This window comes from Narcine bancroftii, chromosome 10, assembly GCF_036971445.1.
Source record: "Narcine bancroftii isolate sNarBan1 chromosome 10, sNarBan1.hap1, whole genome shotgun sequence".
Lineage (NCBI taxonomy): Eukaryota > Metazoa > Chordata > Chondrichthyes > Torpediniformes > Narcinidae > Narcine > Narcine bancroftii.
This window is the reverse complement of record NC_091478.1, coordinates 20,071,922-20,099,806: the sequence shown is the minus strand read 5'-3', so window position 1 is coordinate 20,099,806 and position 27,885 is coordinate 20,071,922. Positions and strand designations below refer to the sequence as shown.

Sequence of the window (27,885 nt, the reverse complement as noted above, 5' to 3'; positions counted from 1 at the left end):
GGAGGGGGGATGGAAATGGTAAGGAGGGGGCACTAGGGATGTGGCCTGGGAGCCAAGGGGACACCATCATCCTGAAAAAATTTGGGAACCACTGATGTAGAGTGGGTAGAGCAGTGGGCTAAAGCACTCATTCTTGAGGAGCATCTGTGCTGATTTTCAGTGAGGACGAGATGTTGCTTCTGCTTCATACTGACTCTGGTCTTCTGATGAGGAAGTCAAAATTCCAGTTGCAGAAGGTGAGTGGAGAGGTCCAGAATAGGCTACTTGGACATTTAAGCCTGTCCAGATGACCATTCCAGAGGATCAAGGCTGATCTTTACTCTTAAATCTTCATCAACTATAATTTAGCCTTCAACACCATTACTCCCTCAGTGCTGATCAAGAAGCTACAACCTCTGGGCCTCTGCACCCCACCTCTGCAACTGGATCCTTGACTTCCTCATGGGGGGGGGGGGTGGGGGGCGGCGCATCTGAGGAGATTCAGTATGTCACTGAACTCATGAAAACTTCTACAGGTGTACTATGGAGAGCACTCTGGCTGGTTGCCTCACAGTCTGTATGGAGGTGCCAATGCTCAGGACAAGAAAAAAACTCCAGAGGTTTGTTAACTGAGCCTGTGATATCACGGGCACCAGACTTCACTCCATCGAGGACATGTACAAGAGGTGGTGTCTTAAAAAAGCAGCCTCTATCCTCAAGGACCCCCCAACACCCAGAACATGCCCTCTTCACTCTGCTACCATCAGGAAAAGGTACAGGAGCCTAAAGACGAGCACTCAGCAGCACAGGGACAGCTTCTTCCCCTCTGCCATCAGATTCCTGAATGATCAATGAACCAAAGGCCCTGCCTCACTTTGACTTTTGTGCACTATTATTACTTATTGTTGAAAGGTGGTTTATAGAAACTGTTTGCCCTGTGATGCTGCCACAAAACAACAAATTTCGAGACTTTTAATGACAATAAATTCTGACTCTGAAAACCATATACCTTCTCTCCATTCTGAAAACCATATACCTTCTCTCCATTCTCCATTCTGAAAACCATATACCTTCTCTCCATTCTGAAAACCATATACCTTCTCTCCATTCTCCATTCTGAAAACCATATACCTTCTCTCCATTCTGAAAACCATATACCTTCTCTCCATTCTCCATTCTGAAAACCATATACCTTCTCTCCATTCTGAAAACCATATACCTTCTCTCCATTCTCCATTCTGAAAACCATATACCTTCTCTCTATTCTGAAAACCATATACCTTCTCTCCATTCTCCATTCTGAAAACCACATACCTTCTCTCCATTCTGAAAACCATATACCTTCTCTCCATTCTCCATTCTGAAAACCATATACCTTCTCTCCATTCTGAAAACCATATACCTTCTCTCCATTCTCCATTGTCTTTTACACATTCGCTACTTGTTATATCCTCTATCACCACTGAAATGAATTTATCTTTGACATATAACACTATTCCTCCACCTCTATCTTTTCTGTACTTGTAGTTACATCGATTGAAATAAGGCTTGTTATATCTCTAACTCCAGAATCTGAGTGGCTCTCCAACCATCATCTTTCTGCTGTAATGTTTTATTCAAGTATTCTTATTTTCTTTCCTGGTTCAATATTTGATGGCATATAAGACCCCTGGGCATATTCAGCAGGGAATATTAAGAATTTAAAAAATCTTAGTGCACATGTTTTAGTGTATTTATGGGTAAGCAGGTCTACATGATTTAGTGTATTTATGGATAAACAGGTCTCGCGAGATTTGGCCTTGGTGGTTGCCATGTTGTATTTGGTGTTGTTTCATTGAGAGTGAACACGAGGACGAGGAAAGAGGACGAGTACCAAGCATGGAAAAAACAGGTATGTGTTCCTTGTATGTCCGGGATAGCACCAACAGCAGCAGTGGCGATGGCACTCAGGGTGGAGGGAGGGGTATATGGGTTAGGGGGCGGCAGCGGCATGGGGAAGTTAAGGTTAGGGGTGGAAGTGGTGCTTAGGATTAAGGGCGATGGCACTCGGGGGGCCTTTAAGTGGTGCCCCGGGGCCTGGGGGAATCCCTCCCTCCCTGATACCAGGCCCTGGTAGCATTACTGGGTGGACAGCAGGGGATCGCTCCCTCCCTGATACCGGGGCAGCTGGCAATATCATGGTCTCCAAAATGTCACCTTCGCATACAAGGCCCGGGGGGGGGGGGGGGGGGGTGGGGGAGGGGGGCTTTTTTTGAGCAATTTATTTAGGAAAAAAGGGAGTCTAACATGCCATCAAATACAGTACTTTCCAAACATTATTCCATGAGGATAGCTTCTTTTTAATTCCTTATCCTTTTCTATTTGTTTTGGAACTATTACCAAAGTTATCTTTTCACCTTAACCCTCCACAACATCCCATGAACTAGTTTTAAGTCCTCATAGCTATTCTATGCATTCCTTCTGCAAGGATTTTAATGCCAGTTTCAGGTGGAGTCCATCCCAATCAAGTTCCTTTCTGTCTCACGGTTAGTTCTTCTTTTACTTATCTACCCTCATAATCTGAGTCAATCTGCATATGGCTCAAATAAACTCCAGCAATTATAACCTTTAAGGTCCTGTTGAACTTAGAACCAAGATTCTGGAAGTTTTCAGAGAATCTTGCTTTTTGGTTATGCTGTTAATTCCAATGTGTACCACCACAACTGAATCCTTCTTCTGTAGAAGTGCATGTTCAAGATTGTCTTGCTATTAATCTTCTCAGATAGTACAATACAGATATGTATACACAATCTCCCCTGCTCTCTCTTAGTCCATATCATTAAAATCTGGGTTTTTTTTTAAATCTTATAGACAGAGGCACGAAGCATTAAAACACTGGATAAACAATTAAATACAAGCTTTCATGAAATATTGCAAGCCTTGAAGACAAATAAATTCTACTTCAACTCTCTGCAGTGCATTCCCATTTTCTCTTCTCTTCTAATTCTTAACTTTACCAATGATATACAAAGAATTCTACCAATGTGCCACCAGTAATACTGCTGCTCCATCAACTATCTGCATAGCTGTGATTTCTGTTACTTAAAGGTTAATGACTCATTTTAACTAGATAGTTTTTTAAAAATTTGCACTACCACTAATGGTGGGAACAGTCAGTTACAATTGACCTTACATACCCAAATACAGTAATTGCCCTGAGAAAATTTCATCAAATCAATAGAATAGTCAGAGGAACAAACTGAATTCCTGATGCACAGACAAATGGTCAGCAGTGGGTAAAATTCTGTCAGAAACGTTCAAGTACTAATGAACCCTCTATGAAATATTTCATTTAAGCTTGGGCAGAACATGCATTTGATTGCTCAGTTTTGGCATCTCTGCTACCATTTCCCATCACCAAGCCTCGACACACAAGAGGTCATGGATAGGTGATACATGTTATGAGAGGCAGAGGAAGTGGGGGGGGGGGGTGGAGGGAGGGGGGAAGTGACCACTGGTAGATTGGTAGACGTTCTTTAAAATTTTGATAAACAAAAGGAACATTTTACAAACCACTTGGTAACAATCCCCTCGAGACCCTTTAAAGAACAAAAATAAAGCTTCCTGTCAAATTTAGGTAGGAACTTTGGGTACTCAACTTAAGGCCAGCTTGGATAGTAATTCTCGGAGGCACTGTCATCAAGGCATTTCCATGGTTTTTCTCAAATCTTCTTCTACCAAGCATTCATATTTCAAGCTGAGCAAGAGAAAGGGGAAATGGGTAAGTGGAAGATAAAAGTTAACCGAAGATCATAAATAATTTTTAAAGTTCCTATGTTATTTGTTTGTACAGCATCCCTTATTTACTTTTGAAATGGTCAATGAATCCAACATCTGTGAAAATATTTCCTCCTTTGACACACATTCAAATCATAATTAGTTATATGTTTCCCCTCTTGAGCCCATTAAAATAATTTTGTAGGCTCTAATTCGCTGACTTTTTAACCATTGTTTATTTATAAGTTCTTTCCTTGAATACATATTACATTTGCACTTAGTTTCACTGAATTCTGGACCTACCTTGACTGCAATTCTTCATCAATAATGGCATTTCTCGTGCACTCTTTCTGCTTCCTACTTGTATAAGAATTATTCCCTCACTGTACCAAAGCTCCTCTATAATGGCTGAGTATGTAAAATGAAATGGCTGAAGGCAGAAAGGTATTCCATGCTTTAAAATAAATTGATGCAGGATATGAGTGAAAATTTTTAATAATGCCTGATGAATTGCAGCAATTTTCATAAAATTATTTTCTATGAAAATCCTAGTGAACTTCATAAAAGTTAAAGATGAACATTTGTGATGGTTAAATGGAAAAGATTTATATCGGGACATATAGACATTATAGATCTAAAAGAAACCAGAGCTACAAATTCTGACTATTTCACCCAACAATAAAATGCACGTACTAAAGTTCACAGAGCAAAGTAGACTAATAATCTGTATAAGTTTTGAGTGAGAATCAAATCCACAGGTAGAATAATAACACAGTTAGTTTCTGGCTGTTAAATCAGAATCAGGAAAATATGGCTCCTAATGTCAGATCATGTACATATGGTGTTCTCATCAGAGGCAGTTAGAGTCTGCCAATTTTATATTCTGTATTGAAACCAATAAAATTTTCATTCTAGACCCCAGCAGAACACACATTGTTTTTGCCTACTGAAGCTGTTTGGATTTAGCAGTTGTACTTACAGTTTCTGAGGTCATTAAAATCGCAGGTTGTGATTTTGCTGCCAGTTCAAAACATCAACAAGACTGATGAAGAAGCAATTAAATTAAAAACTGAAGTAAAATGGAAGAAATCAAAATGGATGGCATTTAACAGCAAACCCTGCCTTAATATGAACCACTACTTTGCCAAGACTGATATTCAGTGAATCTCTTTCAAGATCTACAAAAGCCATCCTGCATTGAACAACAACCTTGCATGCAGTTGAAACTTTTAGATCATCGGCAAATGTTAGTAAAGGATATCTACCATTGTTATTTCCGATCTATATGTAACTTAAGAAGCTAGAAGGTCATATCAGACGGGCTTGGCAAGCAAGTGTAAGGAATACCCCAAAGTAATCTACATGCGCATGAAGAATGGGTGGATGATTAGAGTGTGGGTAGGATTTGCCTAAAGAAATCTCTTGGTGCCTGCCACATTGACTACCGCCAGTGGGCTGATAACGCCTCAAACCGTGCATCTTGGCGCCTCACAGTTTGGCGGGCAGCAACCTCCTTTGAAGAAGACCGCAGAGCCCACCTCACTGACAAAAGGCAAAGGAGGAAAATCCCAACACCCAACCCCAACCAACCATTTTTCCCCTGCAGCCGCTGCAACCGTGTCTGCCTGTCCCGCATCGGACTTGTCAGCCACAAACGAGCCTGCAGCTGACGTGGACTTTTTACCCCCTCCATAAATCTTTGCCGCGAAGCCAAGCCAAAGAAGAAGAGGACTGTTCAGGGATAAAGGGGGTGAAGGTGGAGTAAGTAGCCGGTGTCCTTAATTAATATTTTGCTTCACTGTTCACCAGGAAGAGAGACCTTGATGAATGTGAGGTCGCATAGAGCAGGCAAATGTGCTGGGGCATGTCGAGCTTAAGAAAGATGTAGAATGGAGCTTTTAAAATTCGTTCAGAGAGATACTGTCCTGCGGCCACATGGGATATATCCCAGATTACATTGGGAAGCAAGGGAATAGATTGCTGGGGTATTAATGATAATCTCTGTATCCTTCCTGTCCACAAGAGTGGTATTGGAGGATATGAGGATTGCAACTGTAGTTCCTTTGTTCAAGAAAGGTAATAGGGAGAATCCTGGGAATCACTGGCATAAAACTTACTGACCATTAAGTCTTATGTCAGTGTTGAGAAACTTATTGGGAAGATCCTTGAGGGTAGGATTCATGAGCTTTGGTAGAAGTGGTCTTATTAGGGATAATCAGCAAGGCTTTGTGAGGGGCAGGTCATGTTTCATGAAACTAATTATGTCTTTCAAAGTTATGACCAAAGAAATTGATGACAGTAGGGTAGTGGAAGTGATATAAGGATTTTAGTAAACCATTTGACAAAGTTACCCATGATTGGCTCATCTAGAAAGTCATGAGGCATGGGATGCATGGAAACAATACTGCGTGGAAACAACACTGCATGGAAACAATACTGCATGGAAACAATACTGCATGGAAACAATACTGCATGGATCTGGAATTAGACAAAAAAGTCTGCAGATGCTGGTGTTGAATGCAATACACAAACGTGCTGGAAAAACTCAGCAGGGCACACTGCATCCATACAAAGTAAAGAGTAACAAACATTTTGGGTTTGGGCCTTTTGTCAGGTATAAAAAAAAGTCAAGCAGGTGCCTCATTGAAAAGGTGGGGGAGAGGGATGGAGGAAGGGCAGAGGGCACCTGAATAAAAGGGTCTCTTATCTCCTCCTCCCCCAAACTTTATATGTAGGTGCTTACCTGTTTTAGCTTATACCTGACAATGGACTCAAGCCTGAAATGTTGGCTATCCTTTACTTCCTATGGATGCTGTGTGACCTGCTGAGTTTCTCCAGCACAGTTGTGTAATATGTGGATTTGGAATAAGCATGCCTCAGAAGGTAGAGGGCAGTGGTAGAACTAACATACTCTGACGAGTAAAATTTTACTTTGTGGTTTAAATTGCCTAAAGGGGGTGCTCAAATCTAACTATATTTTTTTTAATCTACAAACTGTTTCTGTTCATGTTTCTCATGGGTATTATATTTACGAAGGCCAATAGATGAAGAATTTTTGCGTGACAGTGTAGGAAATTTGTGGAAAAGCAACACCTTTAATTTCTGATACATATTTCGACTGTATTTGGTTTTGGGAGAAGAGGCAGGAAGGGGTTGGAGGGTGGTAGTCATGAGTAGTATAGAAAGGCTAGATTGGATAATAATCGACAAGAGAAGGCATTTTTCACCGATACCATATTGGGTACTGTGCAGTGACACAGCTCATCTTGAATCTACACGCAAGTTCTGTTAAATGTGAAAGTCAGCTATAACCTGAAGATTAACGCATTTGCTATACTGCTCTGCAGTGGACTCACCATTGAGTTATGGGTTGAGTGTACTCGCATTTGATCTTTGAATTTTAAACCACAGAGGACTAGTTGGAGGAACATTTGAATGAGATTTCACCTGAGTAGAAAAATATAATTGCAGGTATGTTATTTTACTTTAATGTAATGATTTTCATGTTTGTTAATACAGGTCAAGTACCCCTTATCCCAAGTTCTGAAATCCAAAATGCTCCAAAATCCAAATCGTTTTAAGTGCTGACATAACACCATAAATGGGCGCCAATTTGTTACCAACCATCGTCACCATCAGAACTACATGTGTCACTCACTGTGTTTTTTTGCCATCCAGCAAAATTTCTAGTATTTGGTGCTGCATTTATCTTCTTTTGTAAGCAGAGGTCAAGTTTTTTTTTGCTAAGTTCAAAACATTATTCACATTATTGAACACATTATTCTAAAATCTGGAAAAAAAACCCAAAATCTGAAACACTTCTGGTCCTGTGCATTTCGGATAAGGGGTACTTGACCTGTATTGTAGTTTTCAAACTAATTTTAACAAAATGAAAATATTTATATATTAGTTTCCAAAATTAAGAGCAATCCATTATGCGATGCCTCTCCAATGTCAGGAGACAATGAGCTAATCTTCCAGACAGAAACGTCAGACCCAGATGAATGGGCATTAAGGCCATGAGCCCAGGAGTGCACAATAGGCACCTCTGATAGGTTGAGACAGTGCTAATTCGTCTCTGAATTGAACAATAAAATCAATAATTGACACATTACAATGGACAGCAAAGGCTATAGGATCTCACTGAAAACTTTCTAGAAATAGCCTCTATTCAAGCAATTCTAGTATGTCAACAGCCCTGGCATGCAACTGACAATGTGGAAAATTGCCTTGGTAAATTGTCACACATTTAAAATGCTACAAAAATCTAAACTTGATTATTATTGTCCTATCAGTCTACCCTCAATCTTTCACAGACTGGTGTTCAATAATTATATCAGATAGCAATTATTCAACAACACCCTTCATGAATGGTCAGTTTGGCCTCTGCCAAGGATGATTTATCTCCAGACCTCTTTGTGGTCTTGAACAAAATCTGATTAGAAGAGCAGAATTCAAAGAGTCTGGAGAGAATGATAGAAAGAAAACATTGAACTGAGTGTGATGGCACCAAGGGACCCCAGAAAAAAAATGATGAATGGATAAAATGTAATGGCTAGAGCTATTCCAGACTCCCATTATTTGATATATAAGATAACAATAAAAATTCTGCTTTGATAAATGTTTCAACTGTTAAGAACCTGGATCAGAATAAGAAAAATAAATAAGTGAAAATCAAAAATACTGGAAAAGTGGTAAATGCTGAAAACTCAAATAAAAACAATGCTGGAAAACTAAGTTAAAAGGAGAAGGAAGGAAAACAGTTAATGTTTCATTTCTAAAATATTGTTAAAATAATTGTCAAGTAATTAAGTAAACATTTTTTATTGTTAGATCTTTTTAATCAATATATAAAATGTTTGCATTTATATTGTGCCTATTACATTATAAAATACTTTACAACCAATTAAACACTTTTTAAACTGTAGTTACTTTTGTAATATAAAATATTGTAATATTGCATTTAATTTCATTTAATTTTTAATTTAGAAATACGGGACGGATACAGGGCCTTCTGGACCACAAGCCTGCATCACTTATATACAACAATGTGATCAATTAACATACTATGCCTGTATGATTTTAGAATGTGGGAAGAAAATCAAGCATCTGGAGGAAATTTACCGGAGGTATGGAGAGAATTTAAAATCTCCTTGTACACAGCACCGGATTCGAACCAGGATTCACCTGTAATTTACCTTCATTGCCTTACATAATAAACTGACAATCTCCGATAACAGTACTCATTTAGAAAAAAAAATCAACCACATGGCCAGTATAAATGTACATCATTTCATCTAAAAAAATTAAGTTTTTTGAGGTAATCACTAGAAATTTAGTCACTGATGAAGGGAAATTAGATACACGGCATCAAATTTTTAAAAAAAACTTTAAAAGAAGGGTTCTTGTGATCTTGCAGAAAGTTTTTAAGAAATACAAAAAAACTGATAATTTGAAATTCAATTGTTGGAAATCTAGTTTGTTCAGGATCTGCTTTACTCATTAATCTAGAATGTTATCTGGGGGATTGGAGTTTGAGCTGGTTGTATGACCAGATCTGAAGGTCCAGATAATGGGTTGGGTGTTCATTTGGAGTCAGGACAATGTTCAGTAACTTACAAGCTGAAGCTCATTGGTTGTATTTATTGCTCCCTTTAAACTCACTGCATACTATTTGCATAACATTAAAAAAAGTTAAAGTATGTTGGAGTATTAAAAGGATTAGCTACCCATTAATCTGTAAAGTTTGCTAATCAAGCACAGCAAAGCTACAAGGATGCTGGATTATCAGTTATACTATATAGATCATCTTGGAAGCTTCCTAATTAGCTGCATTTTGCTGTGTTCAGTCATGACCCTCTGATCTGCTTTTTATTAATTCCCTGAAAGGTAGTGTTGAGAAAATAGTAAGATGACAGCAAAATCTGTGTGGTTAATGTGCCATTAAAAAAAAACATTTTGATGTTTTTGGTGGTTGGGTCAATGACATATAATTTGTGTAAATGTAACATCATGCATGTTGGTTATGTCCATTAACCTCAAGGGAACAAAAACTAATGGTACAAAAGTATCGATGTTTATCACAAATCACAGAAGATTCATGACTAAAGCAAAGAAATCATGTGTAAAACTACCATAATGAAGGATTGTATCAACAAAACTATTTGGTATAAATCGAAGTACAGCATTTTGACAAAGTGTAATTCATTGCTCAAACCCATTCCTCCACAGCACAGGTGCATAGGAATCTTACAGAAGGTCACCTAGACAGAATAAGCATTATTCCTAATTTAAGGAATCACAGCTAATCAATAAGCTCAATTGATTTTAAAATGGGGCAAAGGCTCCCTGTGGGCACACAAGTCATCTCAGTGAATATCTGGGAAGACTGGGGAAAATGTTTCACACTATTTATTTATTGCATTTTTATGATAGTAATTTTATCAGATGCTTTAAAACTGTGGGAATTTGGGGTAATCTACATCAAGACCACTTGAGTTCCAAGGATGATATTCATTCTAAAAGGTGCTTACTTTCTCGTGGAAAAGATTTGTTATTTGTAGTTGTTGTCATTTTCGGAAGGAAAATAAATACTGAACTGTTCCCTGTTCCATATGATAGCTGTTTCATCCATGATTCAGAGGAAAATACACACTACCAGATGTTGCAGGTGATTTCTGATATGGTTTAGGAGAATGTTGCATGGAAGCATCATGTTATAATTATTTTTATTTAATTCATCTCCGGTATCTTGCCTTGTGAAGGCAGGTCCATTTTGACATATGTCCAGCCCAGGTCTTTACATCTGTGATCTTTGGTCACTTCACATGAAATCCCAATGTTAATTGTGATCAGTGAGAACACAATGAGTACTGACAGACAATAATCCCCCATCTCCATGTGGTTGAACTACTGTATAGCAATTACCGCTGTCTGTATGAATATACTGTATAGGCTGGCCCACTCCTACACCTGTGACTCCTCCCCTCAGAATCCCCATAAAGGCTGTTTTGTCCAAACCCCTCCCTCAGTACCTGCTTTGGAACTAGGCCAGCAACACGTGAGACGTGCTGATATTTTATGGTGATTAAAGTTTATTACGGTAATCACATCTCTGAGTTTAATGTGCTTAATGGATAGCACTACACTCTGATCAACCAACACTTGAGGGCGATTTCAATTGTGAGGCAGGAAATAGAGGGGATGTGGGGAAGGGCTGAGCTGATAGTGGTAGAGGGGAAGATGTTTTTTGAAGAATGAGAACATCTCAGATGCTCTGGAATGAAAAATCTCATCCTAGAAGCAGATGCACGGAAACAGAGGAATTGATAAAAAAGAATAGAATCCTAACAGGAGACAGTGTATAAAGAGGTCTACTTGAGGTAACTGTGGGAGTTGGTGCGTTTGTAGAAAACATCTGTTGAGATGGAGTCAGAGATTTAGAAAAGGAAGAGTGTTGCCGAAGATGGTCAGGGTGAAAATTAGCAGCAAAGTGGATAAATTTGACGATCTCATTATGGGTGCATGAAGAAGCACAATACAATCATCAAATGTAACGGAGGAAGAAGAGAAAAAGGAATGGGACCAGGCAGATGTGGGTAAAGATAAAGGTTAGCAAGATAGGATTTGTCCAACAGATGACTCGGTTGTGAGATCTGGAAACCTTAGACAATAGCAGATGACCTAATACTACATTCACTCTATTTCCCTATGGTAAGGAATATTGTTGGATAAATGGTCAAACCATATTTCAATTAATGTAATTATGAAACAATGTAGTGCCATATCAAATTAATGGCATGACAATCAATAACTTAATGAGTGAAGAACATTAGTATTTTACTCCTCAGCTGGATGAATGCATGGATGCGGTGGCTTTGCTCGTCTTCTGGTGTATGTGTGGCATACACAAAAAGTACAATAGAGGATAGTTTTACCTTTTGCTGCTTACATCTAATCCGGTTCTCCATTTGTTTGGTAGCTGGATAAACTAACATAGAATTTGGTCACAATGTATTGTCATCGGTACAGGTGTTACAAAGTCTGGTAAAGGTTGCTGAATAGTGACACATAGTGGATGCATATAGTTGCAACACCATAGAAATAGGACTTCAAACTGTTCATGCCAACCAAGGTAGTGCTATTTGCCTTTGGCTCATATCCCTACAATTCCAATTCCATGCATATGTCTAAATTTCTTTTAAATATTACAATTATCCTCATCGCTACCAGTTTCATATACCCAACACTGTAGATAAAAGATGCGCATCAGGTCCTTTTAAACCAGTGGTTCTCGACCTTCCCACTCATATACCCCTTTAAGTAATCCCAGAGCCATAAGTGCTCTGTGATTAGTGAGGGATTACTTAAAGGGGTATGTGAGTGTGAAGGGAAGGTGGAGAATCACTGCTTCTTGACCCAAATGTTACTGAAATATTTTGCTTGAGAAAAATTGTCATTGGCCCATTTCCTTTGGAGTTATGAAACCACACACATAACGAGTCAATTAGGAACGATTAAAACAGTGGTTTTCAAACTTTTTCTTTCCACCCACATACCACCTTAAGCAATCCCTTACTAATTACAGAGCACCTATGGCATAGGGAATACTGAAAGTGGTATGTGAGTGGAAAGAAAAAGGTTGAGAACCATTATTTTATGTCTTTCCCCTCTTACCTTAAATCTACGTACTCTAATTTTAGATACCCATATCCTGGGGAGGGGGGGGGGAATGACAATTTAACACAGTCCTCGTGATTTTATAAATAAGGACCCCTTCACACCCCAGCCTATCTTTATAATTCAAGCCTACCAGTTTTGGTAATTATGATAGTACAGATTCTATCACAATGTGTATATGTACATATGTACAGATGGTCGTGTAGGATGACTGTGATTGGCTGAGAGTGTAGCCACGCCTACTGGCAAGTCTTAAAGGATTGCTCCTAGCCAGACCAGGTCGACCTACTTGTGATATGCTCCAGTCTTTTAGTTAATAAAATTGTAGTGCGTGTCAAAAGAACCAAAGACTTGTTGAATGCCTCGACATCGACCCACAGTCAGCTACCGCCTTGGTTTGGATCAACAAGTCTTTGGGTCTTTCGACGCGCACTACAGTAATATTCTCATGAATCTCTTTTGTGCCGTTTCCATCCTAATTATATCTTTCCAAAAGCCGAATAAGCAGACCCACACACAATACAATTGTGGTCTTTCCAATGTCTTTATACAGTTGTACAGTAATATGTCTTTCTCTTGTACTCAATACCCTAGCTGATGAAGGCAAGTATGCCAAATGATATTTTCACCACCCTCCCCACCTTTGTCACCAATTTTATCAAACTATGTACCGAAAGCCCAGTCTCTCTATTCTCCGTTCATGGGGTAAATCATGCTCTGGTTTAAACTACCACAACTCTTAGCACTTCTTGGAGTTAAGTTCCTCCTGCCATCTCTTGGGTCAGTTTCAAAGTTCAACTAGATCTTGTTGTAATTTTAGATAACTGTAGGAATACATTTTTTTTCCTAAAATGTCTCTCCAACTTGAAAGTGATGTTGAAAAGTGTTGTGAAGATGACATTTATATCTTCATGTAGGGACTTCATGCAGGGTGATGCGCTAAACCAATTCTGTCACAAAGTCTCTGAGTCACTGAACTATGCTCAGAAGATCAAGCTATTATTTGCTAAATACCCATTTCCAATGTTATCATTGGGCTCCCAAGTCACTTGTCAGATCTATTCTCTTGGCCGAATGAACTAAATCTGGATTATTCCTAAATTAATCTTCATCAACGTTGAGCACAAGACTGCACTAATTCTTGAAAAGAAAGTTGGAATTGTGAGGTTCATTATGTGGAGGAAAACTAAAACTAAGGTCACCAAAATTAAGGAGCCAGAGGTATACAACCCAGTGATCATTGGGGGATCAGAGATGGAAAGGTAAGCAAATTTAAGTTCTTGGGAGTCATTATCACGGAGGATTTTTCCTGGACCCAACACACTAACGGCATTGTGAAGAAAGCACATCAGTGTCTCTACTTCCTCAGGAGTTTGCAGAGGTTTGATATGACACCAGAAACCCTGACAAATTTCTATGTGTGGTGGAAAGTGTGCTGACTAGCTGCATCATGGTCTAGTACAGGAACACCAATACCTCTGAGCCCTGCAAAAGGTAAAGGACACAGTCCAGGACATTACAGGCAAAACCCTTCCCACTATCAAGAACATCTACAGGAAACACTACTGTTGGAGAGCAGCAGCAATCATCAAGGACCCACACCACCCAGCACACACTCCATTCTCACTGCTGCAATCAGGAAACAGGTATAGGTTCCACAAGACTCACTACCAAGAACAGCGAGTACCCCATCACCATCAAATTCCTCAACAACAAACTCAATCAGGGACTCATTCAAAGACTCTTTCTTGTGCATTTTATTGATTTTTTAAAATTCTCTCTGTATTGCAAAATCAGTTTATTTACATTTGTTATCTGTTTATAGTTCTTTATTTGTTAACATGAATAGGTTGTGCACAGTATTTTTGCACTACTAATAAGTGGTAATTCTGCCTTGCCCATAGATAAAAGAATCTCAGAATTGTATGTGGTGGCATATATGTACTCTGACAATAAATCTGAAATCTGACAAAGCTGCAATTTTCTCAACTGTTTGAATTATAACAATTTTTTTCCAAAAGGTTTGCTTCCTGAAAAGAAATTGGGGATTATGATAGACTAACTTCAAACTAAACAGAAAGATCATTTAAGATTTTCTGTATCACATAGGAAGTTGGAAAAACATTAAATGAACTTTTATTGAATTTAGCATGTTTAATCGCATTATAATTTTGACACATTGCGATAGTTCAACTTAAAAAGTTTTGCCGCTGATTTTTGATGCCTCTTGTGTCGGTATACAACAGTCGGCATTTTAGCCTTTATAAATCAAGGTATTGAGTACAGGAGTTGGGATGTTATGTCGAAGTTGTTCAAGACATTGGTGAGGCCAATTCTGGAATACTGTGTGCAGTTCTGGTCACCTAATTACAGGAAGGATATCAATAAGATTGAACGAGTGCACAATTGTAGTGTGCCTCGCCAGCCGAACCTACCCTCCTAATCCACCCCTCAATTGGCAAGGGAGCAGAAGAGGTCCATCCCATTCTAACCAGGAAAAGCTACAGATAAAAAAAGAAGGCAGTCTATGCACTGACTGCCACGATGAGACAAACCCATAACTCCCCAAATACAAGTTTCATACCTTTGTTGTGAGTGTTTTAGTTATTGTGTGCAAGTGTAATTAGTTTGGTGTTAAGTTTTCAATGTTGGGGGGGAAGGGAAGGGGATAAAAAGAACTCAAACTCTATGAAAAGATTATATGGAATTAACAAGAATGAAATCTAAATAATGTTGATAACAATATTAAAGATATTGACAATTGTTGGAGTTTGAGTGAAAAATCTATAAATATTTCAAAAGAATTGAAAGAATGCAGAGATTTACTAGGATGTTGTTGGGTCTTCAGGAGTTGAATTACAGGGAAAGATTAAACAGGTTAGGACTTTATTCCTTGGAGCGAAGAATAAGAGATTTGATAGAGGTTTACAAGATTATGAGAGGTATAGACAGAGTGGATGTGAGTAGGCTTTTTCCACAGATTGGGGGAGATAAATACAAGAGATCATAGTTTTAAGATGAAAGGGGAAAGATTTAGGGGGAACATTAGGGGGAAGTTCTTCACTCAGAGAGTGGTGGGAATGAGCTGCCATCTGATGCGGTGAATGCTGGCTTGATCTTAAGTTTTAACAATAAATTGGATAGATAAATGGATGGGAGAGGTCTGAAGGGTTACATAATGGGTCCAGGTCAATGGGTCTAGTGGAATAATGGTTGGCACAGACTAGAAGGCCCAAATGGCCTGTTTTCGGTGTTGTGGCATTCTATGGTTCTATTAATCTTTTGTATTTATTACATTTTTAATTTAATGCATACTATTGTAATTCTTTTTATAAAGTACCTATTCTGCTGCAGCATGTAAGAATTTTGGTACATATGTACTTTTTGTCAATATATATAACAATAAACTTATAATCATCGTAAATAAAAGTAGAGTTTTCTGAATTGCCAAAAGCAACTTTCGATCTGTGTAAATTATTTGCGAGAGAACATATCAACATGAAAGTCATTTTCATCCATTTCTGGAAATGTATCAAAGTATCGCCAACACCGTTGCAGAGAAAACATCAATTACTGCTCAGATATTGCACAAAGCCAAATTATTTATCCATTTCATCCATGATATCGAGTCCTTTTCAGCCACAGTTCAAATTGTAAATATATACAACAATGTAAATTTTTTGTACAATGTTGAGTATTAAAAGAAATTCAAGCATTAAACTTGTGTGCTGTTGAGAGTCTGTGCATGCCTATTAAATCTGGAAATGATTGGGAATCTCTGGTCTACTTTAATTCCAAGAAAATGCCATCGCCTCTCCCACATTTCAAGAACAATTTTAAGAAATATTTGTAAAAGATACTTGAGGAGATATGCCAGTTTAATTCCATTCTCATAAACAAGGATATGTGTTCATGTGAGCATTTACAAATGTGACACCTAATTTTCTTATATTGCTGACAAAAGAGAAGGAACCTGTGGCATGGGTTACTAGATTAGATTTGAAGTAAGCAAGAAGCAGTGTAAAAACAACTGCGTATACAGACATCTCAAAAATAATCAGCTGGGATTGTTAAACATACATTGATGTGAGATACATTGAACAGGAAATAACTGATTTCCTGGGGAATAAGGCAAGCACATATGTTGAAGAGCAAAGAATTTCCTTTTCAGAAGCCTAGTTCAGAATTCTGTAAAACTAAAATAGTATGGATTATTTTAAAGGAATAGATTAATATAATAACAGAGACATATTACAAAGCAGAATATTTGTCTATTTTAATTTGAAAATGCAAATTAAGTATTTTTCCCAAACGAGGAGCAAAATGCTCAAATTTTGCTATATGCACAACAAAATGATACTTGGCAAAATCTAAGTTTGTTTTTTTATATATTTCCAACAAGCCGTCACTTTTTATTTAATTAGGTATGACTTTTTTTCCTGGCATTCAACACATGGGTTGGAGTTTTTGATTTGCTTTTGTGTTTTACAGCTGCAGCTGTATAAAATGCCCCTCCCCCCCATTCATTGCCGAGTTCAGCAAATTCCCCGTGTCCCCCCTCCTCTTGTGCAGTTCCCCCACCCAGTCCACATCAGGGTCAACTCTTTTTTTTGGACAATGTGCGTTCCTGACAACATTGAGAAAGCTACAGCCGTTTCAACTGAAGATTCTGCGTCAACTCAACACACTAGATTAAGGCTAATTCTCCATTCCAATTAAATATTGGGACAAGAGGTTTAAGTACAAATGTTGCCGTCTCCTCAAAACAGATAACACGGCAAAATTCGTAGGGTTTTTTGGCACAGCGAATACTAATGCAGTTTTTAGTTCCTTTCTGGTCTTGTAATACTGCAGTGTTCCAGCTGTTGACCACATGATGAGTGAGCATCGTTGCAGAATAGTAAAATCTCTGCACCAATTGAAGCTGGTCAGTGCTGGAAGGGGTTTTTTAATCATCTCTCGCCCGTAGAGTTAAGGAAAGCAGATCGACACCGCTCATTTAAGATAAAAAATACTCCCTCTATTGCAGTTCATTGTCCGAGACTAAGGTAAGAGTTGACGATCAACTTTTGACGAGCACGAATAGTTTGATTCCCTGAGTTGCAGTTATTTAGCAGGGTTTTTTTTTGGCTGGGCAGTTGGTTGCCTGACCTGGTGCAATCGCCAGGACGGGTTTTTTTTGGATGGGTGGGTGGGTGGGGGGTTTGGAAACCTTTGCATGAGAGGAAATGTTCTTTTTGAAAGTTTATTTTCCTTCCACCCACGGAGAGCCACCCCGCCCCTTATTCACCACCAGGCTTTCTGATTGAACCACCCCGGGTGGTGGGGCCAACTCTTCCCCCCTCATCTAAGTGCGATAGGCCAGAAATGACAATGTGTGGGGAAAGTATTATTGCAAAGGGGGAGAGGGGAGAGGGGGGAGGCAATGCAAAGGGGGAGAGGGGGGAGGCAATGCAAAGGGGGAGAGGGGGGAGGGGGGAGGCAATGCAAAGGGGGAGAGGGGGGAGGGGGGAGGCAATGCAAAGGGGGGAGAGGGGGGCAATGTAAAGGGGGGGAGAGGGGGGCAATGTAAAGGGGGGGAGAGGGGAGCAATGTAAAGGGGGGAGAGGGGGGCAATGTAAAGGGGGGAGAGGGGGGCAATGTAAAGGGGGGAGAGGGGGGAAATGTAAAGGGGGGAGAGGGGGGCAATGTAAAGGGGGGAGAGGGGGGCAATGTAAAGGGGGGAGAGGGGGGCAATGTAAAGGGGGGAGAGGGGGGCAATGTAAAGGGGGGAGAGGGGGGCAATGTAAAGGGGGGAGAGGGGGGCAATGTAAAGGGGGGAGAGGGGGGCAATGTAAAGGGGGGAGAGGGGGGCAATGTAAAGGGGGGAGAGGGGGGCAATGTAAAGGGGGGAGAGGGGGGCAATGTAAAGGGGGGAGAGGGGGGCAATGTAAAGGGGGGAGAGGGGGGCAATGTAAAGGGGGGAGAGGGGGGCAATGTAAAGGGGGAGAGGGGGCAATGTAAAGGGGGGAGAGGGGGCAATGTAAAGGGGGGAGAGGGGGCAATGTAAAGGGGGGAGAGGGGGCAATGTAAAGGGGGGAGAGGGGGCAATGTAAAGGGGGGCGAGGGGGGCAATGTAAAGGGGGGCGAGGGGGGCAATGTAAAGGGGGGCGAGGGGGGCAATGTAAGGGGGGAGAGGGGGGCAATGTAAGGGGGGAGAGGGGGGCAATGTAAAGGGGAGAGGGGGGCAATGTAAAGGGGGAGAGGGGGGCAATGTAAAGGGGGAGAGGGGGGCAATGTAAAGGGGGAGAGGGGGGCAATGTAAAGGGGGAGAGGGGGGCAATGTAAAGGGGGAGAGGGGGGCAATGTAAAGGGGGAGAGGGGGGCAATGTAAAGGGGGAGAGGGGGGCAATGTAAAGGGGGAGAGGGGGGCAATGTAAAGGGGGAGAGGGGGGCAATGTAAAGGGGGAGAGGGGGGCAATGTAAAGGGGGAGAGGGGGGCAATGTAAAGGGGGAGAGGGGGGCAATGTAAAGGGGGAGAGGGGGGCAATGTAAAGGGGGAGAGGGGGGCAATGTAAAGGGGGAGAGGGGGGCAATGTAAAGGGGGAGAGGGGGGCAATGTAAAGGGGGAGAGGGGGGCAATGTAAAGGGGGAGAGGGGGGCAATGTAAAGGGGGAGAGGGGGGCAATGTAAAGGGGGAGAGGGGGGCAATGTAAAGGGGGAGAGGGGGGCAATGTAAAGGGGGAGAGGGGGGCAATGTAAAGGGGGAGAGGGGGGCAATGTAAAGGGGGAGAGGGGGGCAATGTAAAGGGGGAGAGGGGGGCAATGTAAAGGGGGAGAGGGGGGCAATGTAAAGGGGGAGAGGGGGGCAATGTAAAGGGGGAGAGGGGGGCAATGTAAAGGGGGAGAGGGGGGCAATGTAAAGGGGGAGAGGGGGGCAATGTAAAGGGGGAGAGGGGGGCAATGTAAAGGGGGAGAGGGGGGCAATGTAAAGGGGGAGAGGGGGGCAATGTAAAGGGGGAGGGGGGGCAATGTAAAGGGGAAGGGGGGGCAATGTAAAGGGGGGAAGGGGGGGCAATGTAAAGGGGGGAAGGGGGGGCAATGTAAAGGGGGGAAGGGGGGCAATGCAAAGGGGGGAAGGGGGGCAATGCAAAGGGGGAGAGGGGGGCAATGTAAAGGGGGAGAGGGGGGCAATGTAAAGGGGGAGAGGGGGGCAATGTAAAGGGGGAGAGGGGGGCAATGTAAAGGGGGAGAGGGGGGCAATGTAAAGGGGAAGGGGGGGCAATGTAAAGGGGGGAAGGGGGGGCAATGTAAAGGGGGGAAGGGGGGGCAATGTAAAGGGGGGAAGGGGGGCAATGCAAAGGGGGGAAGGGGGGCAATGCAAAGGGGGGAAGGGGGGCAATGCAAAGGGGGAGAGGGGGGGCAATGCAAAGGGGGAGAGGGGGGCAATGCAAAGGGGGAGAGGGGGGGCAATGCAAAGGGGGAGAGGGGGGGCAATGCAAAGGGGGAGAGGGGGGGCAATGCAAAGGGGGAGAGGGGGGGCAATGCAAAGGGGGAGAGGGGGGGCAATGCAAAGGGGGAGAGGGGGGGCAATGCAAAGGGGGAGAGGGGGGGCAATGCAAAGGGGGAGAGGGGGGGCAATGCAAAGGGGGAGAGGGGGGGCAATGCAAAGGGGGAGAGGGGGGGCAATGCAAAGGGGGAGAGGGGGGGCAATGCAAAGGGGGAGAGGGGGGGCAATGCAAAGGGGGAGAGGGGGGGCAATGCAAAGGGGGTGAGGGGGGGCAATGCAAGGGGCTGCGTATGTTCGACATGGCAAGCGTCCCCTGGGCGACCTGCCGCCCCTTTAAATGCAGTTACAAGGCCTCGTGCTTACCGTAACCCAGATTTCCCCGGCATTATCCTTTCATTTATAATCGGAACATAATTAAAGGGATGAGGGACTCCTTCACTTGAACCGTCTCTTTTCTCTACCCACCCCCCCAAAAATTGGAGTGCTCGATCTGTCCTCAGTCACCGACCCGACCCCCCACGGTCGCGAGGGCGGGCGGGTGGCCGCAGCGCGCAGGCGCGCGGTCAGCGGCTGCGCCTGCGCCGTGGCGCCGCCTCCCTCCTCCAACCTCGCTGGAGGCGAGTGGGAAAGGAGTGAGAGACTTTAACGCCGGCTCGAACCCCCCCACCTTCGCATCCAACGATGCGGGGCGGGCGGCTGTGAGAGAAGAGGAATCTCTGGCTTCACCCTGCACTGTGAAGTTTCGTTTCAGGGGAGGTGGTGGTTGTTGAGCGCTTACGGTTAGTGCATGGTCCGAGACTCGCGTTGTGGTACTCGACCGGGGGTCGTGGGGGGGTGGGGGGGGGTAAGGTGTTTTCCTCACTCCAGCCTCACACTCTTGTGTTCCCGAAACAAGCCCCCCCCCTCGAGTTATTCGGGTGGTTCGATTGATGTTGGGGAATTGGGTGGGGTGGTGGGGGGAGAGAGAGATTTATCCAAATAGCCTTCCAGTTGAATGAGGCCGGGATGAGCGGTGCGACCCCAGCGTGGCTGTTGTTTCGCCTCCAAGCTGCCGAAATCTGTTTGCTGCACACGAACCGTTTGGTTGCAACAACGAGTTCAAGCCAGTTTTTAAACGAGTAGGGTCTGATTTGGTTTTCTTCTTTGTGGCATTCCCTAGTGTGCCCCAAGTTCTGAATTTCCTGGGGTGGGGGGGTTTCTTTTGCGAGCAGGTCGCTGCAGTTGTAAGATGCTCCGCTACTTGTGGTTAAAGTGGGCGTTTTCTAACCCAATACGTTGAATGAAATACACAACTAGCAAACTCTGAAAGACCCTTGACAAGCTTTGCAAAGAGACTCTGAGAAGAATCGATGTAACTGATTTGTAAAGAGACTCTGAGAAGAATCGATGTAACTGATTTGCAAAGAGATTCTGAGAAGAATCGATGCAGTAAAGCAGCAATACTTTGCACTCTTGTTTCAAACACATGAAGGCGGTTCTCTTCGGGGGCGGGGGAAGAATAATGCACTGCGAGCGAGAGTTAGTATTAATTTCGTGTTTATTTTCGGCAGGGAATAATTTTCCAGGGGTTAGTTCAAATAAATAGCCCTTTGGGAGAACTTCTCCAAGGATCTTTGGAATCGTTTAACTAATCACATCGTTGCCATTAGTCTCTGGAAACTGGCCTTGTGGTATGCAGGCCAGTACAGGATTGTCTCCAATAGTGAAACTGTTTATGTTTAGGGTAAATTACAACATGCTGTCGAATCCGAAGTGAATTCGTCTCCCAATACTCTGAGAGGTGTAAAGTTTGTGCATGTATTGTGGGGGCTTAAAAATTGTGACTATTTATATGGAGATGTCCTCTTTGATCCCAGTGATATTTAAAGATGTCTTGTGCAGCTCACTGGAGCAATTCATAAGATGGCAATTGTATTATTGATGCCAAAATGATTTTTTTTTTAAAACAACTGCTTATGCCTGACTTTTGTTTGACCTGAATTAAGTTTATCCTATTGACTTTTACATCCATTTTTATGTGGAGTATTGTAATCAGATTGAGTCTGTTTATTTTGGATATGTTGTGTACCTAGCATACAACTTGTGGGTGTTGAATTTTTGAGACGTGTGGGTTCATTCCATAATATGCACAGCTTCAACTGATTTGTTTCCATGCATAAAACCATTATGCACCTCTGCAATACTTTTGTAGGTATGGAAATAGTACATAACGAGGCCTTTGTATTTTGTTGTGATTAGGGTTACAAAGCTGATCACTTGCAATGATCACTCTGATGCATTGTTTGGATTCTGGGCATTGAAAAAATAAGAACATTGAGAGATGGTCAATGATGGTAGTTACCAAAGGACATTAGAAGCAAGGCAAGCATTAATTACACAATTGTCCTTGAGATGGTAATGTTGAGCCATCTGGAACTGTGACTATTCTAGTGAAATTACTTCCACAATGACGTTGGTTAGGGATTTCTCTATTTACCAGTAATGAACAAACCGTTCGAGGTCAGGGCGAGATAGGATTTGAAGGGGAACATACTTGTGGTCCAGTCATACAACAAAGAGACTCTTTATCCCTCTATGTCCTTGCCAACCATTGAGTACCCAATTATAGAGATACAATTTTCAGAGACTTGTAAGGCTTGGTGATTTATGTTTGTCTGGATTCCATTCACTCTAGATGGAATACTTTCTCTCCCAGATCGTCCTACCCCTTAGCCCTGTGTTTCTGCTTCTATGCAGCTCTACTATGGCAAAAGTTTCATGGTATCAGCCCGATTTAAGCCACTAGTAATTTTGTATCCACCCACTTGGTATGCTTTGCCCCAGTCAAAGCAATTCTTGCCTATCTCGTCTCCCTTAAATGAAATGCTCCATCCTGATTAAAATCTTGTAAACCTCATCTTCATCTGCATGAGTTCAATCACATTCTTCTTGTGATGCTAAGAACTGCACAGGGTTCAGCTACAGCCTTGCACTGTAACATATCTGTTCTGGAAATCTGTGCCTGATGGAAGATGAATATCCCAGATGCATCCCATTTTAATCTTTTCTACTTGGGTTACCAATATTGGAGATCCATGGACTTGTGCACTTGAGGTCCCTCAGTTCCAAAGTAGTCCCTTGGATCTAATGATGTGTATGTCAATATGTATGGCTTTGCTTATCAGCATTATATTTCACCTGCTTGCTACCAACTTCTTAATATTGTCCTGTAGCTGGAAAGTGGCATGCAGAACTTTGTAGTCGCATAGTGTTGGAGGAGATTGTAGTCGCATAGTGTTGGAGGAGATTGTAGTCGCATAGTGTTGGAGGAGATTGTAGTCGCATAGTGTTGGAGGAGATTGTAGTCGCATAGTGTTGGAGGAGATTGTAGTCGCATAGTGTTGGAGGAGATTGTAGTCGCATAGTGTTGGAGGAGATTGTAGTCGCATAGTGTTGGAGGAGATTGTAGTCGCATAGTGTTGGAGGAGATTGTAGTCGCATAGTGTTGGAGGAGATTGTAGTCGCATAGTGTTGGAGGAGATTGTAGTCGCATAGTGTTGGAGGAGATTGTAGTCGCATAGTCTGTGAAATATCATTTATTCTGGAAAATATGGTGCCTTATTTACAAAATGTAGGTATGCACGTTTAAGGTTCTCTGAAGACCCCACTTCTTGGTACCCTCCAATCAGAATCCGTTATAAATGTTTTCTCCTCTTGATATATTTCTTTTTACAAGGATTTTGGTAAGGGATGGAGGGGAATTCTCTTGTACTACATGGAATTTTTAAATATAATTTTTGAATTCTATGCAGTGTAATTCATATTGTGGTTTAAAATTAATAAAGAAAATATTCAAAAAAATGTTGTCCTGTAGCTAAGACTGTCTTCCTCATTATCAACAGTAATTTTCATTTCAGATACAGAATTTACTTGTGCTTCCTTGTTTTCTTTCAAATTATTGATGTATACAACAAACGTCAAAGCCCATTGGTCCAGACTTCCACTGTCTACCATCGACATCTTGCTCATCTTCCATGTGGGAACTTGTAAAAGGCCTCTAAGTCTGTGTAGGTTACATCGACTATACTGTCCTTATCTTATTGCTACTTTGAAAAATTTCATCAAATTAATTGGATGCGTTGCTCAATTTTTTAAATTGTCCACCATTCATGTTACACTTGCAGGCCTCTGATTACCTGGCTTATTCCTGCTGTTCTCAATTAAAGTATTTTTGTATTTGCTACCCTCCAATTGTCTTGTACCATGCCTTTATCCAGCACAGATCTAAAAATCCAAGTCCCAGAAATCCATTCTCTTGCCTCTCATAGCTGCCTCATCAAGCCAGTGATTTGACAACCCTTAAACCTCTTAAGAGGTTCTAATACTGTCTTGCTTGGTTACTTTGTTCTAGTATCTTGCTGACCTCTTCCCAGAAATCTCTAATTGCATTCGGTGTCCATGGAGAATATAGATGAGAAATATCCTTGTCCTATCCATTTGATCTTTTGCCTGTGCTCCTACTCACTGGCCTTTGTATTCAGGCACCTTCTTGAAAGAAGGGCTCAGGCCCAAAACATTAGTTGTGTATCTTTACCTCCTGTTGACACTGTGAGACCTTCTGAGTTCCTCCAGCATTTTGGGGTTTTTTTATGACAATTACAGCATCTGCAGATTTTTGTTTCATGGAGAGGATTCCATTTAAGGTTTACCATATGTTCGCGTGTTTGACACATAAATAGACCTAACTGGTTACCCTCTTGCCTTTGATATAGTTAAGCATTGGGACTTCCTTGTCTGCCAGTGATATTTTATGCCACTCTTTCTTCCTCACCCTTTTGTTCTCTTAATTTTTGATCTCCCACTCTGTACCCTTTGTAACGTCAGTGCATTTCATAGATGGCATATGCTGGTGGCACAAGAAACGACTGTTTGAGATGCAGAATGAAGTAAGCTACTTTGTCCAGTATAATTGAACCCTGATTAGTGATCGAACAACTGAAAAGTGGCAAAGCAGCAGGTATGGATGGAATCCCCCCAGAGGTCTGGAAGGCTGGCGGCAAAACTCTGCATGTCAAACTGCATGAGTTTTTCAAGCTTTGTTGGGACCAAGGAAAACTGCCTCAGGACCTTCGTGATGCCACCATCATCACCCTGTACAAAAACAAAGGCGAGAAATCAGACTGCTCAATCTACAGGGGAATCACGCTGCTCTCCATTGCAGGCAAAATCTTCGCTAGGATTCTCCTAAATAGAATAATACCTAGTGTCGCCGAGAATATTCTCCCAGAATCACAGTGCGGCTTTCACGCAAACAGAGGAACTACTGATATGGTCTTTGCCCTCAGACAGCTCCAAGAAAAGTGCAGAGAACAAAACAAAGGACTCTACATCACCTTTGTTGACCTCACCAAAGCCTTTGACACCGTGAGCAGGAAAGGGCTTTGGCAAATACTAGAGCGCATCGAATGCCCCCCAAAGTTCCTCAACATGATTATCCAACTGCATGAAAACCAACAAGGTCGGGTCAGATACAGCAATGAGCTCTCTGAACCCTTCTCCATTAACAATGGCGTGAAGCAATACTGTGTTCTCGCACCAACCCTCTTTTCAATCTTCTTCAGCATGATGCTGAACCAAGCCATGAAAGACCTCAACAATGAAGACGCTGTTTACATCCGGTACCGCACGGATGGCAGTCTCTTCAATCTGAGGCGCCTGCAAGCTCACACCAAGACACAAGAGAAACTTGTCCGTGAACTACTCTTTGCAGACGATGCCACTTTAGTTCCCCATTCAGAGCCAGCTCTTCAGCGCTTGACGTCCTGTTTTGCGAAAACTGCCAAAATGTTTGGCCTGGAAGTCAGCCTGAAGAAAACTGAGGTCCTCCATCAGCCAGCTCCCCACCATGACTACCAGCCCCCCCACATCTCCATCGGGCACACAAAACTCAAAACGGTCAACCAGTTTACCTATCTCGGCTGCACCATTTCATCAGATGCAAGGATCGACAATGAGATAGACAACAGACTCGCCAAGGCAAATAGCGCCTTTGGAAGACTACACAAAAGAGTCTGGAAAAACAACCAACTGAAAAACCTCACAAAGATAAGCGTATACAGAGCCGTTGTCATACCCACACTCCTGTTCGGCTCCGAATCATGGGTCCTCTACTGGCATCACCTACGGCTCCTAGAACGCTTCCACCAGCGTTGTCTCCGCTCCATCCTCAACATTCATTGGAGCGCTTTCATCCCTAACGTCGAAGTACTCGAGATGGCAGAGGTCGACAGCATCGAGTCCACGCTGCTGAAGATCCAGCTGCGCTGGGTGGGTCACGTCTCCAGAATGGAGGACCATCGCCTTCCCAAGATCGTATTATATGGCGAGCTCTCCACTGGCCACCGTGACAGGGGTGCACCAAAGAAAAGGTACAAGTACTGCCTAAAGAAATCTCTTGGTGCCTGCCATATTGACCACTGCCAGTGGGCTGATATCGCCTCAAACCGTGCATCTTGGTGCCTCACAGTTTGGCGGGCAGCAACCTCCTTTGAAGAAGACTGCAGAGCCCACCTCACTGACAAAAGACAAAGGAGGGAAAACCCAACACCCAACCCCAACCAACCAATTTTCCCCTGCAACCGTGTCTGCCTGTCCCGCATCGGACTTGTCAGCCACAAACGAGCCTGCAGCTGACGTGGACATTTACCCCCTCCATAAATCTTCGCGAAGCCAAGCCAAAGAAGAGTGATCACCATAAAACTGTGTCTTGACCTCAAATTTTTTATTGATCCTCTAGCTGCAAACCCCTTGGTCCTTTTGGCATGGCAAATCATTTTCTGCTGGAGATGTAAACTCAACATTTCAATCTGTGGTCACAATACTGAAATTTATCAATTTTGATTTAAATGTGCAGTGAGTTTTGTGAATTTATTTGGTGCCTCCTTTCCCCATAATATAATGAAATGATATGCCTGTCAATGTAGATAATATGTCCCTTATAGTGAGGATGTGAAAAATGTTATTTGAATGTTTGCTTTCTTCCACATTTTTAGACTGTTGTGTTTTAAGGCACCTGGTAATTTGATATTTTTGTGAGTTGCTTGCACAAAAGAACAAACTGGAAAAACATGGTTGGGAAGGAAGGGATCTGTACTGAGGTCAAAGAATCAGTGGAATTTGGTACAGTTACTTTTGCCAACAAAATGTGTAATGATTATGTACTGATCCTCGAGCTGCAAACCCCTTGGGCCTTTTGGCATGGCAAATCATTTTCTGCTGGAGATGTAAACTCAACATTTCAATCTGTTCTCACAATACTGAAATTTGCACGTGTTACAAATTTTAGAATTAATGGGAAATTAATCATTCTTGGCTATACTCAAATCAGATTCCCCCTCAGCTTGGTAGTCAAGGTACTGAATCCAGATGGCACCTTGTATGACCGTACAATCAGAAGTTGATCCTTTCACTCAACATCCATGAGGTAAAGATGCTATTCTTTGGTTTGTAGATTCCCATGCTGGTCTCCAGCACCGTGAGATGTCAGTAAAGGAATGCAGCTGATCACCATTTCCAATCAATATCGAAACATGTTTTAATTTGTTTTAAATATTGTATGATGTAATATAATTTTTCAGTGAACTTTACAAGTTTCAAGAGAAGGTGGGAACTGTGACTCCAGTATGCTGGAGCAAGCATGGGAATTTGCATCCAGCAGTGAAGATGCAAACTGTTGGGATTTCTGAACAATCTGATAGCAGGTTATTTATTGGACTTGGTTTGTAATTGCATTTTAAAGATGAATGCAGTGTTTTAAAATGAAGCAATGAATAGAGGGGTTGTGACATTAAAACAAAAGAACTAAATTGTCTTATCTCTTTTTAAATTTACCAATTGTAGTCCTTGATTATGTTGGCCTGGGAGATGTGGAAAAGAATGTTATTCCTGTATCAGTTTCCCCTTTCCTATCCAAATACAATTTTAGATAAGATAGGAGTGTATCC

At 42.1% G+C, this 27,885-nt stretch overlaps 1 protein-coding gene and 1 long non-coding RNA gene across 3 annotated transcripts in view; one reads left to right on the top strand and one right to left on the bottom strand.

Annotated features, from left to right (window-relative positions):
- Positions 1-353: 353 nt before the first annotated feature.
- On the bottom strand, positions 354-20,437 carry LOC138744258 (uncharacterized). Its single transcript, XR_011345411.1, has 3 exons — positions 20,267-20,437; positions 7,092-7,182; positions 354-3,715 (listed from the first exon to the last, which is right to left on the bottom strand). It is a non-coding gene; the product is annotated as an uncharacterized lncRNA (long non-coding RNA).
- Positions 20,438-20,479: 42 nt separating this feature from the next.
- add3a (adducin 3 (gamma) a) overlaps positions 20,480-27,885 on the top strand; it is a 118,338-nt gene continuing 110,932 nt past the window's right edge. For both annotated transcript variants that reach the window (XM_069900089.1, XM_069900088.1), the window contains exon 1: positions 20,480-20,682. The gene's annotated coding sequence lies outside the window, so the exon portion shown is untranslated. The remainder of the gene's footprint in view (positions 20,683-27,885) is intronic.